The sequence below is a fragment of the Rhineura floridana genome, chromosome 12 (assembly GCF_030035675.1).
Source record: "Rhineura floridana isolate rRhiFlo1 chromosome 12, rRhiFlo1.hap2, whole genome shotgun sequence".
NCBI classification, from domain to species: Eukaryota; Metazoa; Chordata; class Lepidosauria; order Squamata; family Rhineuridae; genus Rhineura; species Rhineura floridana.
The window spans coordinates 12,544,596-12,561,030 of NC_084491.1; the positions used below are offsets into that span (position 1 = coordinate 12,544,596).

Consider the following 16,435-nt stretch of genomic DNA (forward strand, 5'->3'; position numbering starts at 1 on the left):
GCAGCCCCACGTAAAGCGCATTGCAGTAGTCCAATCTTGAGGTTACCAGAGCATGGATAACTGAAGTGAGGCCTTCACTGCCCAGATAGGGACGTAGCTGGGCTACCAACCGAAGTAGGTAGAACGCACTTCGTGCCACCGAGGCTACCTGGGCCTCAAGTGACAACGATGGATCTAAAAGAACTCCCAGACTACGAACCTGCTCCTTCAGGGGGAGTGTAACCCCGTCCAGAACAGGTTGAGTATCCACCATCTGATCAGAGAAGCCACTCACTAACAGCATCTCAGTCTTGTCAGGATTGAGTCTCAGTTTATTAGCTCTCATCCAGTCCATTATCGCGGCCAGGCAACGGTTTAGTACATTGACAGCCTCACCTGAAGAAGATGAAAAAGAGAAGTAGAGCTGCATGTCATCAGCATACTGATGACTACGCACTCCAAAACTCCTGATGACCGCCCCCAGCGGCTTCATGTAGATGTTAAAAAGCATGGGGGACAGAACTGACCCCTGCGGGACCCCATACTGGAGAACCCATGGAATCAAGCAATACTCCCCAAGCACTACCTTCTGGAGCCGACCCACCAAGTAGGAGCGAAGCCACTGCCAAGCAGTACCAACTCCATAAGTCTCTCCAGAAGGATACCATGGTCAATGGTATCAAAAGCCACTGAGAGATCAAGGAGAATCAACAGAGTTACACTCCCTCCGCCCCTCTCCCGACATAGGTCATCATACAGGGTGACCAAGGCTGTCTCTGTACCAAAACCGGGCCTGAAACCGGATTGAAATGGATCTAGATAATCGGTTTCATCCAAGAGTGTTTGGAGCTGGCTAGCAACCACCCGCTCTAAGACCTTGCCCAGGAATGGAACATTTGCTACTGGCCTATAGTTATTCAAGTTGTCTGGGTCCAAGGAAGACTTCTTCAGAAGTGGTCTCACTGCCACCTCTTTCAGGCAGCTGGGGACCACTCCCTCTTGTAAAGAGGCATTTATCACTTCCCTGGCCCAGCCGGCTGTTCCATTCCTGCTAGCTTTTACCAGCCAAGAGGGGCAAGGATCCAGTACAGAAGTGGTCGCACGCACCAGTCCAAGCACCTTGTCAACTTCCTCAAGCTGCACCAACTGAAACTCATCCAATAAATGAGGACAGGACTGTGCTCTGGATGCCTCATTAGGTTCATCTGCTACAATATTGGAGTCCAAGTCCCGGCACATGCCTAAAATCTTGTCCTGGAAGTGCCTAGCAAACTCATTACAGCGGATTTTCGATGGCTCTATCATGTCCCGAGGACCAGGATGTAATAGCCCTCGGACAACTTTAAAAAGCTCTGCCGGACGGCAGAGGGATGACTTGATAGTAGCAGCAAAATAATGCTTCTTAGCTGCTCTCACCGCTTCTGAGTACCGCTTAGTAAAGGCACTTACCAGTGCATGATTGCATCCGTCAGGAGTTCGCCTCCATCTGCACTCAAGCCTCCTCCTCTCGTTTCATCACTCTTAGCTCCAGGGTATACCACGGAGCTGTATGAGCTCTACGTAGGAGGGGGCGCGCAGGAGCGATCGTGTCAGCGGCCCGGGTCATTTCTGTGTTCCACAGGTCGATCAGGGCTTTGACAGGAGCGCCAGTCTTATCAGCCGGAAAACCCCCCAGAGCCCTTTGAAAACCCTCAGGATTCATCAGTCTCCAGGGGCGGACCAACTTAATGGGTCCCCCACCCTTGCAGAGGGGAAGGGCCTCTGTGAGTCTAAACTTCAGCAAGCGGTGATCTGTCCATGACAAAGGAATAGTTGAAAAATTCCCCACGTCCAGATCACCATCCCCATGTCCAGTGGCAAAAATCAGATCAAGAGTATGCCCTGATGTATGTGTTGGGCCACTAACATATTGGGACAGCCCCATGGTTGTCATGGAGTGCATGAACTCCTGAGCCGCCCCAGATAAAGTAGCCTCGGCATGGATGTTGACATCCCCCAGTACCAATAGTCTAGGGGATCTCAGCAATACCTCCGAGACCACTTCCGTCAACTCAGTTAGGGAGGCCGTTGGGCAGCAAGGTGGGCGGTACACCAACAAGATTCCCAGTCTATCCCTCTGACCCAACACAAGGTGCAAACACTCCAGACCGGTAACTACATGGACATGGTGCTTGATGAGTGAGATTGAACTCTTATAGACCACAGCGACCCCACCTCCCCGACCCTCGGATCTACCTTGATGCTGAACCGAGTACCCCGGTGGGCAAAACTGGGAAAGGCTGACTCCTCCCTGTTCACCCACCCAGGTCTCGGTTATACATGCCAGATTGGCTGTCTCATCCACAATTAAATCATGGACGAGGGAGGTTTTATTATGTACCGATCTGGCATTTAAAAGCAGCAACTGGAGCTCCGAGGGCTGGCTGAGAGGACAACCAGCAACTCTGCGGATGTGAGAAGGACTGGAACATGGCACAGCCACTACATGTCTGGGCCGCGTTCCCCTTACCTGACAAGTCCTTCTCACAACGCCATACCTCCCTCTGCCCATCACTACACTAATTGGGGCCCCCTCAAGTCCCCCCGATTGATGATGGAGCCTCTTTCCCAGGCACATAATAAACTTAAATACAAACACAAGTCCACATTCACATCAAACAGAATGACATATACCCCCCAACATTCATTCCAAAATCAAATACACCAACACAATCCCCCACACTCTGTACTAGCAGGCATCAACACTTCTTCTATCTTGCTCCACCGTTGAGGTCAATGGAAGGCACGCCGCACAGCAACTCCTGATGTCACGGCTTCTTCCCCCACCGCCACAGAGAAGGGCGCCAAAGATGAAACAGGCACCGCCACGACTCAGGTCCACTGCACCACACCCGCCGCTGGCCGACTCCCCGCCAAACAGGAGGCGTCCCGAGGCCACCCGGCGAACGCCACCCTCACCAGGAAGCAACCAAGCGGCGGCAGGAAGAGCGGCCGCAAGAGCGACAGAAGCCCAGGCTGCGACGAGAACAGAAGCCATAGCAGCGATGACCGAGGAAACACGGGCCGCAGCGGGAAGCACAGGTGGGAAGCGGCGGCGGCGAAGAGGCCCAGGCCAAGCAAGGGACAGAGGCCGCAGCGGCGGCGACAGGAAGAACACGGGCCGCTGCAGGAGCGCAAATCACAGCGGCGGCGGTGGAGAGGCACAGGCGGCAGAAAGGCACAGGTCAGGCAGGGGACAGAGGCCAGGCAGAGGCCGCAGCGGCGACGAAGAAAAAGAAAAGCACGAGCCGCCGCGCAAGCTGCAATGAAAAGAGCACAGGCCACAGCAGGAACACAGCGGCAGCGGCAAAGAGGCACAGGCCGGGACCAGCGACAGAAGAGAAGGCACGAGCCGGAGAGGGACGCCCATCCCACACACTCCTTTCCCGAGCCCCGCAGCCTCAAGCCCCGCAGCAGATGGTGAGTCACATTCACTCTATCTACGATGATCGTACTATTGTCGTTCTTACTGCCAAATCCCTCAATCACCTCCAGTGGGTAGCCAGAATAGAAGGAAGAAAAACGGGGGGAGGAAACAGTCACTTGCATTCCGCAGGTTCTCTCTCGAGCCCCAAAATATGTTAAAACGATGCCAAATGATGTTAAAAGATGTTAAAAAGATATAAAGCGGCGGAGCTCTAACTCCAGCGTCCTCCTACGCCGCCATCTCCTAAATATCCGAAACCTCATCCCCCAATGCCACTCTCTGGTACCTACCAGAGAGGAAGGAACGGAACCACTGCAATACAGTGCCCCTTATGCCTAACCTCTTCAGGCGGTCCAGAAGGATACAGTGGTCAACGGTATCAAAAGCCGCTGAGAGATCCAGGAGGACAAGGAAGGTGCATTCGCCCCTATCCAATGCCCTCCTCATATCATCCACCAAGGCGACCAAGGCCGTTTCAGTCCCATGTCCAGGCCTGAAGCCTGACTGAAATGGATCCAGATAATCCGCTTCCTCCAAATGCACTTGCAACTGCTTTGCCACCACCCACTCAACCGACTTGCCCAGGAATGGCAGATTTGAGAGTTAGGACGTTTTTCCTGATGTTCAGTTGAAATCTGGCTTGCTTTAACTTGAGCCCATTATTTATTTATTTATTTATTTATTTAATTGCATTTTTAAACCGCCCTATAGCAACAAGCTCTCAGGGCGGTGTACAACAAGATAAAATCACATTTAAAATACGAACAAGTGTGGATTACAGCATACAATTATAAAACATATTTAAAAACAAAATTAGAATACAAATTAAAATAAAAATTACAATTACAGTTAAGTTTAAAATTAAAATTAAATTTAAGCTTAAAATGCCTGGGCAAAGAGGTAGGTTTTTACCTGGCGCCAAAAAGATAACAAAGAAGGCGCCAGGCGTATCTCATCTGGGAGGGCATTCCATAGTTCGGGGGCCACCACTGAAAAGGCCCTAGATCTAGTTGCTGTTCTCCGGGCCTCCCTATGAGTTGGGACCCAGAGAAGGGCCTTATTATTCCGTGTCCTGCACTCTGGGACGATCAAGAAGAGATCCTGGCCCCCCTCTATATCGCAACCTTTCAAGTACTTGAGCAGTGCTATCATATCTTCCCTCAGTCTTTTCTCAAGGCTAAATATGCCCAGTTGTTTCAGTCTCTCCTCAATGGGCTTTGTTTCCAGTCCTTGTTGCCTTTCTCTGAATCTGTTGCAGCTTGTCTGCATCCTTCTTAAAGTGAACTGTCCAGAACTGAACACAGTAATCAAGATGAGGCATAATCAGTGCCAAATAGAGGGGAACCAATACCTCACTTGGAAACAATAAATGCAGCCTAAAATAGCATTTGCCATTTTTGCAGCCACATCACACTGTTGGCTCATATTCAGCTTGAGATCAACAACAATCACACGATCCTTCTTACATATTGTATTGATGAGCCAAGTATCCTCCATCTTATAACTGTGTGTTTGGTATCATTTTCCTAGGTGTAGAACTTTGCATTTATCCCTGCTGAATTTCATTCTGTTGTTTTCAGCCCAATGCTCCAGCCTATCAAGATTCCTTTTAATTTTGTTTCTATCTTCCAAGGTATTAGCTATCCCTCCCAATTTTGTATCATCTGCAAATTTGATAAGCATTCCCTGTGCCTCCTTATCCAAGTCATTAATAAAAATGATGAACAGCACTGGACCCAGGACCAACCCCTCTCGTTACCTCCCCCCAGTTTCAGAAGGAACCATTGATAAGCACTCTTTGAGTACGGTTCTGTGGCCAGCTGTGGATCCACCTGATAGTTGTTCTATCCAGCCCACATTCGGCTAGCTTGCTAATCAGAATATCATGGGGCACTTTTATCAAAAGCTTTGCTGAAGTCAAAATATATTATGTCCACAGCATTCCCACAGTCTACTAGGGAGATTACTGGATCAAAAAAATGAGATAAGACTAGTCTGGCAGGATTTGTTGTTGACAGGTGCTTACAAACTAACCAGTTTATAATCTGCTCTATAATTTTCCCAGGGATTGATGTCAGGCTGACTGGTCTGTAGTTCCCAGGTTCCTCCTTTTTGCCATTTTTGAAGATAGGGACAAAATTAGCCCAGCCATCTGGCACTTCACCCATCCTCCACCATTTTGCAAAGCTGTTTGAGAGTTCTTCAGCCAGTTCCTTCAATAGTTTAGGATGCAGTTCATCGGGCCCTGCCGATTTGAACTCATTAAAAGTGATCAGGTATTCCTTGACCATTTATCAATCTTAAGCTGCAATCCTGCCCCTTCAACTTCACATTTCCCAGGAGGGTCATAGACCCTCTTTTGGGAGAAGACTGAGCCAAAGTAGGAATTGAGCACGTCTGCCTTTTCTTTGTCATCTGTTATCATTTTGCCATCCTCACTGAGTAGCTGTACCACCGTTTATTTTCTCTGTTTTTTTACCATGGATGTAACTGAATAAAGTTTTTTTGTTGCTTTTGGCATCTCTTGCTAACCTCAGCTCATTCTCAGCTTTAGCCTTCCTGACACCATCCCTGCAATTCCATGCTACCTGTCTGTACCTTCCTTTGTGGTCTGGCCTCCCTTCCTGTATGTGTCCTTTTTTGTTTTCAGGTCATCTCTAAGCTTTCTGTAAAACCACATTGGCTTCTTCTGCTGTCTTCCCACTTTTTTCCTTGATGGAATTGTTTGCCATTGCGCCTTTAGAATTTCCTCTTTTAGAAACCCCCACCCATCTTGGACTCCTTTTTCATTAGGGTCACTTGCCACGGAACCTTACTTACCATTGTTCTGAGTTTATTAAAATGAGCTTTCCTGAAGTCCAGGGTGCGTGTATGGCTACTCTCAGCTTTTGCTTCTGTTTAAATCAAGAACTCTAGTATAGCATGGTCACTTCTCAGAGTTCCCATAACTGCCACTTCATCCACCAAGTCATCTCTGTTGGTTAGAATCAAGTCAAGGATGGCTGATCCTCTAGTTGCTTCCTCCACTTTATGTTGGAGAAAGTTATCTCCAACACAAATCAGGAATTTCTTGGAGTGGCTGTGTTTGGCAGAATTTGTCTCCCAACAGATACCAGGGTAATTGAAGTCCTTCATTACTACTACATCATGCCACCTCGAAACATTGGCAATTTGCTTTGTAAAAGTTTCATCCTCGTCTTCTCCTTGATTGGATGGTTGGTAGTAGATTCCAACTACCATGTTCCTTTTATTCCTTGCCCCATTAATTTTAATCCAGATACTTTTGGTGGAGCTACCAAGCTCATTCTCCTGTATTTCTGGGCAGTGATATATATTTTTAACATATAGCGTGATTCTGCCTCCCTTTCTATTCCTTCTTTTCTTTTTGAACAATTTATATCCTTCAATCACTGTATTCCAGTCATGGGAATCATCCCACCAAGTTTCTGTTACACCTATCAAATCATATTTACTCTCTTGTATTAAGAGTTCAAGTTCGTCCTGTTTGTTTCCCATACTCTGGGCATTAGTATACAGACATCGAAGACCATGTGATCTATGGCCTGGCTTTTTTCCTACATTTTTATGAAGACTATTACTGGGCCCCATTAGAGCCATTCCCTCAGTTCCTCTTGCTGTGCACAAACCTTTGTTAGTAGTTACAGCAAAGTTTACGTTCCCTTTCCCTTAGGATTCAGTTTAAAGTTCTCCTGACTAATTTTTCCATGCTGTGACCAAACATCTCTGTTAGTTGCTCATCTGGATTATAGACATCTGTCTACACTTTATTTATTTCTCATATTCTACCTGAAAGTATCACTAGAAAGCAGTTTAGTATTATTTAAATAATTTGAGATGCAGCAGTTTCTTCTGATTGGCAAATGTGATTCATTGTATACAATAAAACTGCATTAACATTTTCCCTGCACTTGTCCCTTTAAGGTTGGAGAAGGCCAGAAAACCAGAGAGTCAATGGATCTATTCTTGAGTAGGACTACTGCTGAACACCACTCTAAAGGACTAACTTACACATGTTGTGGGGCTGCCCTATTTTAAATTTATTTATTTATAGGATACAAAAAATGAATCAACTTTGCAAACCAAGCAAAATAAATAGCCAGTGGTGAGTCTATATGCAGATTACCCACCAATCAATCCTTAAAAACAATACATACATTAAATTCATTGCATATTTATTGCTGTTACTGAAGTGTTAGGAAGTATTGTATCACTCTGTTCTAAATATTAATACTTAATCTATTAGGGCTGCCACTTTCTGAGAAAACATAGGTTGGATATTTTACATACGAAGTTTATTAAATGGGATGTTTACTATCAGAAACACCGAAGGTGGTATTATTGGGATATATAATAAGAACATAAGAAGAACCTACTGGATCAGGCCAGTGGCCCATCTAGTCCAGCATCCTGTTCTCACAGTGGCCAACCAGGTGCCTGGGGGAAGCCCACAAGCAGGACCCGAGTGCAAGAACACTCTCCCCTCCTGAGGCTTCCAGCAACTGGTTTTCAGAAGCATGCTGCCTCTGACTAGGGTGGCAGAGCACAGCCATCATGGCTAGTAGCCATTGATAGCCCTGTCCTCCATTAATTTGTCTAATCTTCTTTTAAAGCCGTCCAAGCTGGTGGCCATTACTGCATCTTGTGGGAGCAAATTCCATAGTTTAACTATGCGCTGAGTAAAGAAGTACTTCCTTTTGTCTGTCCTGAATCTTCCAACATTCAGCTTCTTTGAATGTCCACGAGTTCTAGTATTATGAGAGAGGGAGAAGAACTTTTCTCTATCCACTTTCTCAATGCCATGCATAATTTTATACACTTCTATCATGTCTCCTCTGACCTGCCTTTTCTCTAAACTAAAAAGCCCCAAATGCTGCAACCTTTCCTCGTAAGGGAGTCGCTCCATCCCCTTGATCATTCTGGTTGCCCTCCTCTGAACCTATTCCAACTCTATAATATCCTTTTCGAGATGAGGCGACCAGAACTGTACACAGTATTCCAAATGCGGCCGCACCATAGATTTATACAACGGCATTATGATATCGGCTGTTTTATTTTCAATACCTTTCCTAATTATCCCTAGCATGGAATTTGCCTTTTTCACAGCTGCCGCACACTGGGTCGACATTTTCATCGTGCTGTCCACTACAACCCCGAGGTCTCTCTCCTGGTCGGTCACCGCCAGTTCAGACCGCATGAGCATATATGTGAAATTAAGATTTTTTGCATAATTTTACTCTTCTTTATATTGAATTGCATTTGCCATTTTTCCGCCCATTCACTCCGTTTGGAGAAGTCTTTTTGGAGCTCTTCACAATCCCTTTTTGTTTTAACAACCCTGAACAATTTAGTGTCATCAGCAAACTTGGCCACTTCACTGCTCACTCCTAATTCTAGGTCATTAATGAACAAGTTGAAAAGTACAGGTCCCAATACCGATCCTTGAGGGACTCCACTTTCTACAGTCCTCCATTGGGAGAACTGTCCGTTTATTCCTACTCTCTGCTTTCTGCTTCTTAACCAATTCCTTATCCACAAGAGGACCTCTCCTCTTATTCCATGACTGCTAAGCTTCCTCAGAAGTCTTTGGTGAGGTACCTTGTCAAACGCTTTTTGAAAGTCTAAGTACACTATGTCCACTGGATCACCTCTATCTATATGCTTGTTGACACTCTCAAAGAATTCTAATAGGTTACTGAGACAGGACTTTCCCTTGCAGAAGCCATGCTGGCTCTGCTTCAGCAAGGCTTGTTCTTCTATGTGCTTAGTTAATCTAGCTTTAATAATACTTTCTGTCAGTTTTCCAGGGACAGAAGTTAAGCTAACTGGCCTGTAATTTCCGGGATCCCCTCTGGATCCCTTTTTGAATATTGGCGTTACATTTGCCACTTTCCAGTCCTCAGGCACGGAGGAGGACCCGAGAGACAAGTTACATATTTTAGTTAGCAGATCAGCAATTTCACCTTTGAGTTCTTTGAGAACTCTCGGGTGGATGCCATCCGGGCCTGGTGATTTGTCAGTTTTTATATTGTCCATTAAGCCTAGAACTTCCTCTCTCGTTACCACTATTTGTCTCAGTTCCTCAGAATCCCTTCCTGCAAATGTTAGTTCAGGTTCAGGGATCTGCCCTATATCTTCCACTGTGAAGACAGATGCAAAGAATTCATTTAGCTTCTCTGCAATCTCCTTATCGTTCTTTAGTACACCTTTGACTCCCTTATCATCCAAGGGTCCAATCGCCTCCCTAGATGGTCTCCTGCTTTGAATGTATTTATAGAATTTTTTGTTGTTGGTTTTTATGTTCTTAGCAATGTGCTCCTCAAATTCTTTTTTAGCATCCCTTATTGTCTTCTTGCATTTCTTTTGCCAGAGTTTGTGTTCTTTTTTATTTTCTTCATTCGGACAAGATTTCCATTTTCTGAAGGAAGACGTTTTGCCTCTAAGAGTGATTGAAGGACACCATTGTTTCGTTTAAGTTATGTTGGCGGTAGCAAAGATTTGCCTTGCTAAATTTGGAAGGATGTAAATGTTCCAAGAATTAAAAATGGTAAACAGAGGGATGTTGCTGTCATGGACAACTTTAAGTTTAAGGTGCTATTCTGCATCTCCATATTTATTGGGTTTGGGTAGTAAGGAAATTAATTTTGTCCCCATGCTATTAGGGAAAATAATCTCCAAATATCCAAAGGAAAAGTGTTTTCATGTAAATGAGCTAGGCCCCACCTGCACTATCTATATAATAACTAATATTTTTGTAAGACCTCATGCTATCATGGATGGGGTGGGGCACAGCAGCAGGACAGTAGGCAAGTGAGATGAGGGAGTGAGGGAAGCAAGGATGGAAGGCAGAGGGTGGGTGAGAGAGCAGCAGTGACAATGCTGGAGGCAGGTAGGTGGCTGAGGTGGGGCAGCAGCAGCAGCCTGGGCTGGTGGGAGGCCAGTAAGCTGCCTAAATGGGGTGGTGGCAAGTGCCTAGGGGTGGGGGGCCATTTGGGAGTGGCTTGGGGGGTGAGGGGCTGTTTTGGGAGTTGCCTATGTGTGTGTGTTTGGGTGTGCCTGTGTATGCGTTTGGGTGTCCCTGGGGTGTGTGTTCTGGAGTCTGTGTGTGTATGTTTTGGAGCCCCGGGAGGGTTGGGAGCCCCTCTGGGTGAGAGTGTGTTTGGGAGTCTCTGTGTGTGGGTGTGTTTGGGAGTCTGGGGGAGTCTGTGTGTGTGTGAGAGGGGGGATTGGCATGCAAAGTGCGCAGGGGTGAAGCCCCTAGCACATTTAAAGCAGTAATGCACCACTTTAAACCATCCTAGTTTCCCTCAAAGAATTCTGGAAACTTGAGACTTCCGGGAAGGGTGATTCGCCTGTGCTGCCTCTGAGACAAGCTCTTGTCTTAGATGAAGTTTTTTCAGCTTTAATCAGTCAGAATGTTTTTTTTTTGACTGGTTAAGATTTTCTCCTGGTCAGGGAGAAACGTGAGATTAACCACAAAGCCTGTTTTTGTTGGGAGGACTGGATTTCATTAATTTATGAGAGAAAGTTCAGCCAGCGAATGCCGGACGGACTTCCATCAAAGCTCTTGCTGATTAAGCGACACGTTTATCTTTTCTTCAAAGAAAAACGAACTAACAGGCAATCACCCTTCTTTCCATTTTTTTTTACTTGGTTTAAATTGTTGCACCAAAAAGAGATTTGTCAATGAATCAGCTATAAAGAACTGGGTGAGTTAAAAAATTTCTCTTTCACTCACGAAACGAAGGAGGAAAGAAATCGAAAAAAGCTTATCTTTGTTTTTATTGCAAAAAGCGGGCCTGGAAGTGCATTCTAAAGATATTAACGGAAGAGGGATTTTTATTTCGAGGAGGGGAAAAAAATAAACAAATTTGATTTATGAACTTTGGAATATCATGTCTGGAACTATTTTTTTTTGGTCTATTTCATTTTGATGAATCTGCTTACTCACGACGCCACTAACTGCTTGAAGCTGGGAACTAAACTTGTTTTGTTTTCCTGAATATATAAGAAATAAGACAGGCTGTATTGATGTCTGTAAGCCTGAAACATTAACCCAATTGTGGCTGAAATAATTTTTTGTTTTTGTGGTTTTAAGAATGAAAACCAGGAAAGTGACTGAGACCATGGAAGAAATTATGTTTCAGAAAATAATGAGTGAGATTGAGATAATGAAACAAACCCTGAGACAGGGCAGACAGGAGATGAAAATTGAACTTAGCAAAATGATGCAGGAGTTTAAAAAAATAGGGGATTCTGTGAAAGAGGATTTTGATGGGATTAGAGATGAGAAAAGAAAAATTAAAGGAAAGATACAAGCCATGGAGACTGGAACAAATGAGGAATTGGAAAAAGATCTGAAGTTTACGGATGTTAGAAATAAAGTTTACTGTTTGGAATTCAACGTTGTCTCTGAAGAAACTAATGAAGATATTAGTGATAAAGTTATCAACGTCTTGGATAATTTTCTTGACTGGAATGATGTGATGGAGCTTGACATAGAAAAAATCTATGGAATTAATTACAAATATGTGACAATGGAAAAACTCTTAAGAGATGAGCCAGTGCATTTTGTAAAAAAGAAGAGCAGAGAAGTGACTTTACAACAATATTTCAGCAACATATTTAGAATTGATGGCAAGGACATATTTGTGAAGGGGGAAATTCCCATCAGACTCTTGTTATATGACTATGGCTATGACAGCAAGATCATCATGAGATACTGATAATGGATGAGTGGATACTGAAACCACTGGATTTAACAGGACTATTGAAGATGGAAGATGGAATTAATATTGATAATGGAAGAATGGTTATGGAAATTATTGGACCTAATAGATTCGACGAGATGGATTAATCGATATGTCTATTTGGATTATGGCTATGACAACAAGATTATTATGGGATACTGATAATGGAAGAATGGCTACTGAAATTACTGGATTTAACAGGATTATTGAAGATGGAAGATGGAATTAATATAGATAATGGAGGAATGGCTATTGAAATTACTGGACCTAACAGATTTGAATCAAGATGGATTAAGCGACATGTTTATTTGGAGAAAAATTGAAAGATATATCTCTCAAGGAATTGAAATCTCTTTGGACTTTTTGTGGAAAGAATCAAGTAATGTTTATGAGATTTGATGATTAATTAAGATAACTACTGGAGGAAAGTGATTTTGTAATATAATTTTAGAGACAGGATTGTTATATATTGTAGACCTATGGTTGATCTGCGACAAATCGGAAGTCAACATTTTATTTTTTTTGTATAATTGTTTTTGTTTTGTGTTTTTTTGTTTTTGAAAATTTGAATAAAAAATAATAAAAAAAAAGAATTCTGGAAACTTAAGTTTATTAAGGGTGCTGAGAGTTGTTAGGAGACACCCCCCTTCCCCTCACAGAGCCACAATTTTCAGTATAATTTAACAATCAATCCCTCCTCACAGGGAACTCTGGAAATTGTAGCTCTGTGAGGGGAACAGGAGTCTCCTAACAACTCTTAGCACCCTTAACAAGCTACACTTCCCAGGATTCTTTGGGGGAATCCTTGACTATTTAAAGTGGTATATTACTGTTTTCGGAGAGCCAGTGTGGCGTAATGGTTAGAGTGTTGGACTATGACCTGGGAGACCAGGGTTTGAATCTCCACACAGCCATAAAGCTCACTGGGTGATCTTGGGCCAGTCACTGCCTCTCAGCCTCAGAGGAAGGTAATGGTAAACCCCCTCTGAATACCGCTTACCATGAAAACCCTATTCATAGGGTTGCCATAAGTTGAGATCGACTTGAAGGCAGTCCATTTAATTTTTCAACACTGTTTTCAATGTATAATGCAGATGGGAAGAGAACAAGAGGAATGGCATTTTAATTCCTGTAGAGCCCCAGCTCTCTCAGGAGGATCAAGGAGGAGGGCTGGATGAGCATCAGTGCTGGCTGCTAGGGCAAGGAGAAGAATCAGGTGGTGTTGTGACTTTTGAGGACGAGGCGGGAGGATGTGTGTTTGACACTGTGCCAATTCCCACTGACAGTTCTCCCACCGAAGAAGACCGCGCTCAGCTTCCAGACACCCCCATAGAACCTTTGGGGGATGTCTTGGCACGTGCACCAACTACACCCCCCCAGAGCTCCCCCCTTGGCACATCAAGCACTCCCCCACCTCTTGAAGCCGAGTCAGCACCTATCGAGGCTGTATTGCCGGATGAGCCAGCGGAGATTACAGGCAAAGACCTTTCCTACTTAAGTACTTAGGTAGCCTAGTTAGGGATTGCAGTGAGCTAGCATAGTGTGCTTATGAAATGTATTGCCTTCGATGTTACTTTAATAAAACAGGAATTGATTCTATCCTCGTCTACATCTCGTGAGTCTTGCTCTGGGCAGGACAGCTTGAGTCAGCCACCATCCCTCTTCACCGACGTTCCCATGACTGAGAACATGGAGGCGAGCAGTGGTGCAGAAGGGGAATTCCAGTCACAGTCAAGACCTTGTACACCGAGATCCAGAACCTCAGAGTAGTTATCCACAATCTGCAAATCGAGTATGAAAACCTCCATGCCTTGATTGCCCAGATAACTGTGGCGCCAACTCCAGTCAAGTCTCCCGTGGGGCTACCTTCCCATTATGATGGCCAGAGTGATCAGTTTGCCACGTTCTTAGCCCAGTGCGAATTGTATATTCGCGTACGTCAAGCCGAGTTTCAGACTGATGATGCGAAGGTGGCATTCATCATTAGTCGCCTAGAAGGATAGGCAGTCAAATGGGCCACCCTATACCTGATCAAGAACTATTTATTTATTTATTTATTTTATTTCATTTTTCATTTTTGTTTTGCAACAGTATACAGCTTTCATGACTGTCATGTCTGAAATGTTCCGTGATCCCCAATGGAAGGAGACAGTTGCCTGCCAACTGGGGACCTTGAAGCAAGGAAAAGGTTCTGTGGGGGTGTATACAACGCATTCCGGGTCTTATACCAAGAAACGGATTACAATGACCTGGCCTTGATGTACTTTTACAGGAATGGACTTAGTTCGGAAGTACTGGACGAGTTAGCGTGCTCCACTCCACCAAACACCCTGAAGGGCTTGATCCAATTGTGTATGCAAATAGACAGTCAGCTTGAAGGATGGTGGTTGGAGCGTAGAACGGAAACCTCCAGTACCCAGGCACCGGTATCTCTCCCCTGCGTGCGCTATCCATCTAGTGTGGGAACTTCGACTCTGTTGGGGGAGGAGCCAAATTGGCGGGGCCAGACCGTGTTTGTTGGAGGAGGAGAGGGAGAAGCGCAGAAGGGATGGACTCTGCCTATATTGCGGGGAAACTGGTCACCTGGCCCGGGGCTGCCCCGCCAAGGCAGGGAAGCCACAGCCACCGGAAAACTACAAATCCCAGCTTTCATAGAGGCCGGAGAGTTGGGAGACGAGACAACTCTGCCTCCGCTACAACCCCTTCCATCCCAAGGCGCTCTACTGCTGCCCATCTGAATTACTTTGTCCTCAGGGCAGAGCTTTCAAGCCAAGGCTATGATTGACAATGGGGCCTCATCGAGTTTCATGGACAGTGATTTCGTTCAAGATCATGGCATTCAGATCCGAGAACTGGAACAACCGCTGGCAGTAGAAACCATAGATGGACGGCCTTTAAAGTTGGGGAAGGTGAACAGAGCAACAGAGAAATTGGAAGTGGAGATTCCTGGGCATCGAGAAGAACTGTCATTTTACGTGGCGTCCTTGCCTCATTTCCCGGTGGTGTTGGGAATGCCTTGGTTGGTCCAGCACAATCCAACTATTTTCTGGGACGAGACAGTGGTGGTATTCATCTCAAAATACTGTCATCAAAGCTGCCAGCCATCCAAGGAGCTCGAGCCGGAGGTGGTGGCTGGAGTGCTTCCTCAAGAGGAAGTATCCTTGCCTGCTAAGTATGAGGAGTTTTGGGATGTGTTTGATAAGAAAGAAGCAGATCAACTGCCCTCCCACCGGCCGTACAACTGCACCATAAACTTGATGCCAGGGGCACGTATTCCCACGGGACGGATCTACTCCTTGTTGGAACCAGAGTTGGCAGTGCTGAGGCAATTTTTGGACACCAGCCTGAAGAGAGGCTTTATCTGCCACTCCCAGTCCCCGGCTGGGGCACCTCTGCTGTTTGTCAAGAAGAAAGGTGGAGAATTACACCCGTGTAATGACTACAGAGCATTAAATCAGATCACCATCCCCAACAGTTACCCCTTGCCACTCATCAAGGAGATGTTGGAGTGGTTGCGATCAGCCAAGATATACACTAAGCTGGACCTGAGGGGGGCTTATAACTTGGTGCGGATGAAAGAGGGGGATGAGTGGAAAACTGCGTATAAGACACACTATGGACAGTATGAGTACCTAGTAATGCCATTCGGATTGTCTGGCATGCCCGGAGTCTTCCAAAATTTCCTGAATGACATCTTCAGAGACTATGTGGATCATTTTATGACTGTGTATTTAGATGATATTCTGGTTTACTCTGACTCCCTCGAGGAGCATGAAACACATGTGCGAGCTGTATTGCAGAGGCTGCGAGAGCACTGTCTCTATGCAAAGCTGGAAAAGTGTGGTTTTGATCTGACCACGTTGGAATTTTTGGGGTACCACATTTCCCCAGCAGGGGTGGAGGTGGACCCTGGGAAGGTTCATTGTGTCCTCACATGGCAGCCCCCCAAATCCAAGAAGGACCTACAATGTTTCCTGGAGTTTGCCAATTACTACCATCGCTTCATAGCTAATTACTCTGACCAGACAGCCCCTCTCACAGATTGCCTGAAGGGCTCGGGTCCTTTCCGTTGGACAGAAGCCGAACAACAAGCCTTTGAAGAGCTGAAACTGTGGTTTGCTTCAGAGTCCATCTTGTAACACGCCGACCCCACACGTCCTTTCGTGGTAGAGACAGATGCGTCACACATAGCCATCAGTGGAGTTCTTTTGCAACCAGTGCA

The 16,435-nt window shown here is 45.4% G+C and overlaps 1 protein-coding gene across 2 annotated transcripts in view; it reads left to right on the forward strand.

Moving 5' to 3' along the window:
* Nucleotides 1-16,435, forward strand: part of SLC39A14 (solute carrier family 39 member 14) — a 114,668-nt gene that overhangs the window by 30,699 nt on the left and 67,534 nt on the right. The gene's annotated exons all lie outside the window — the stretch shown is intronic.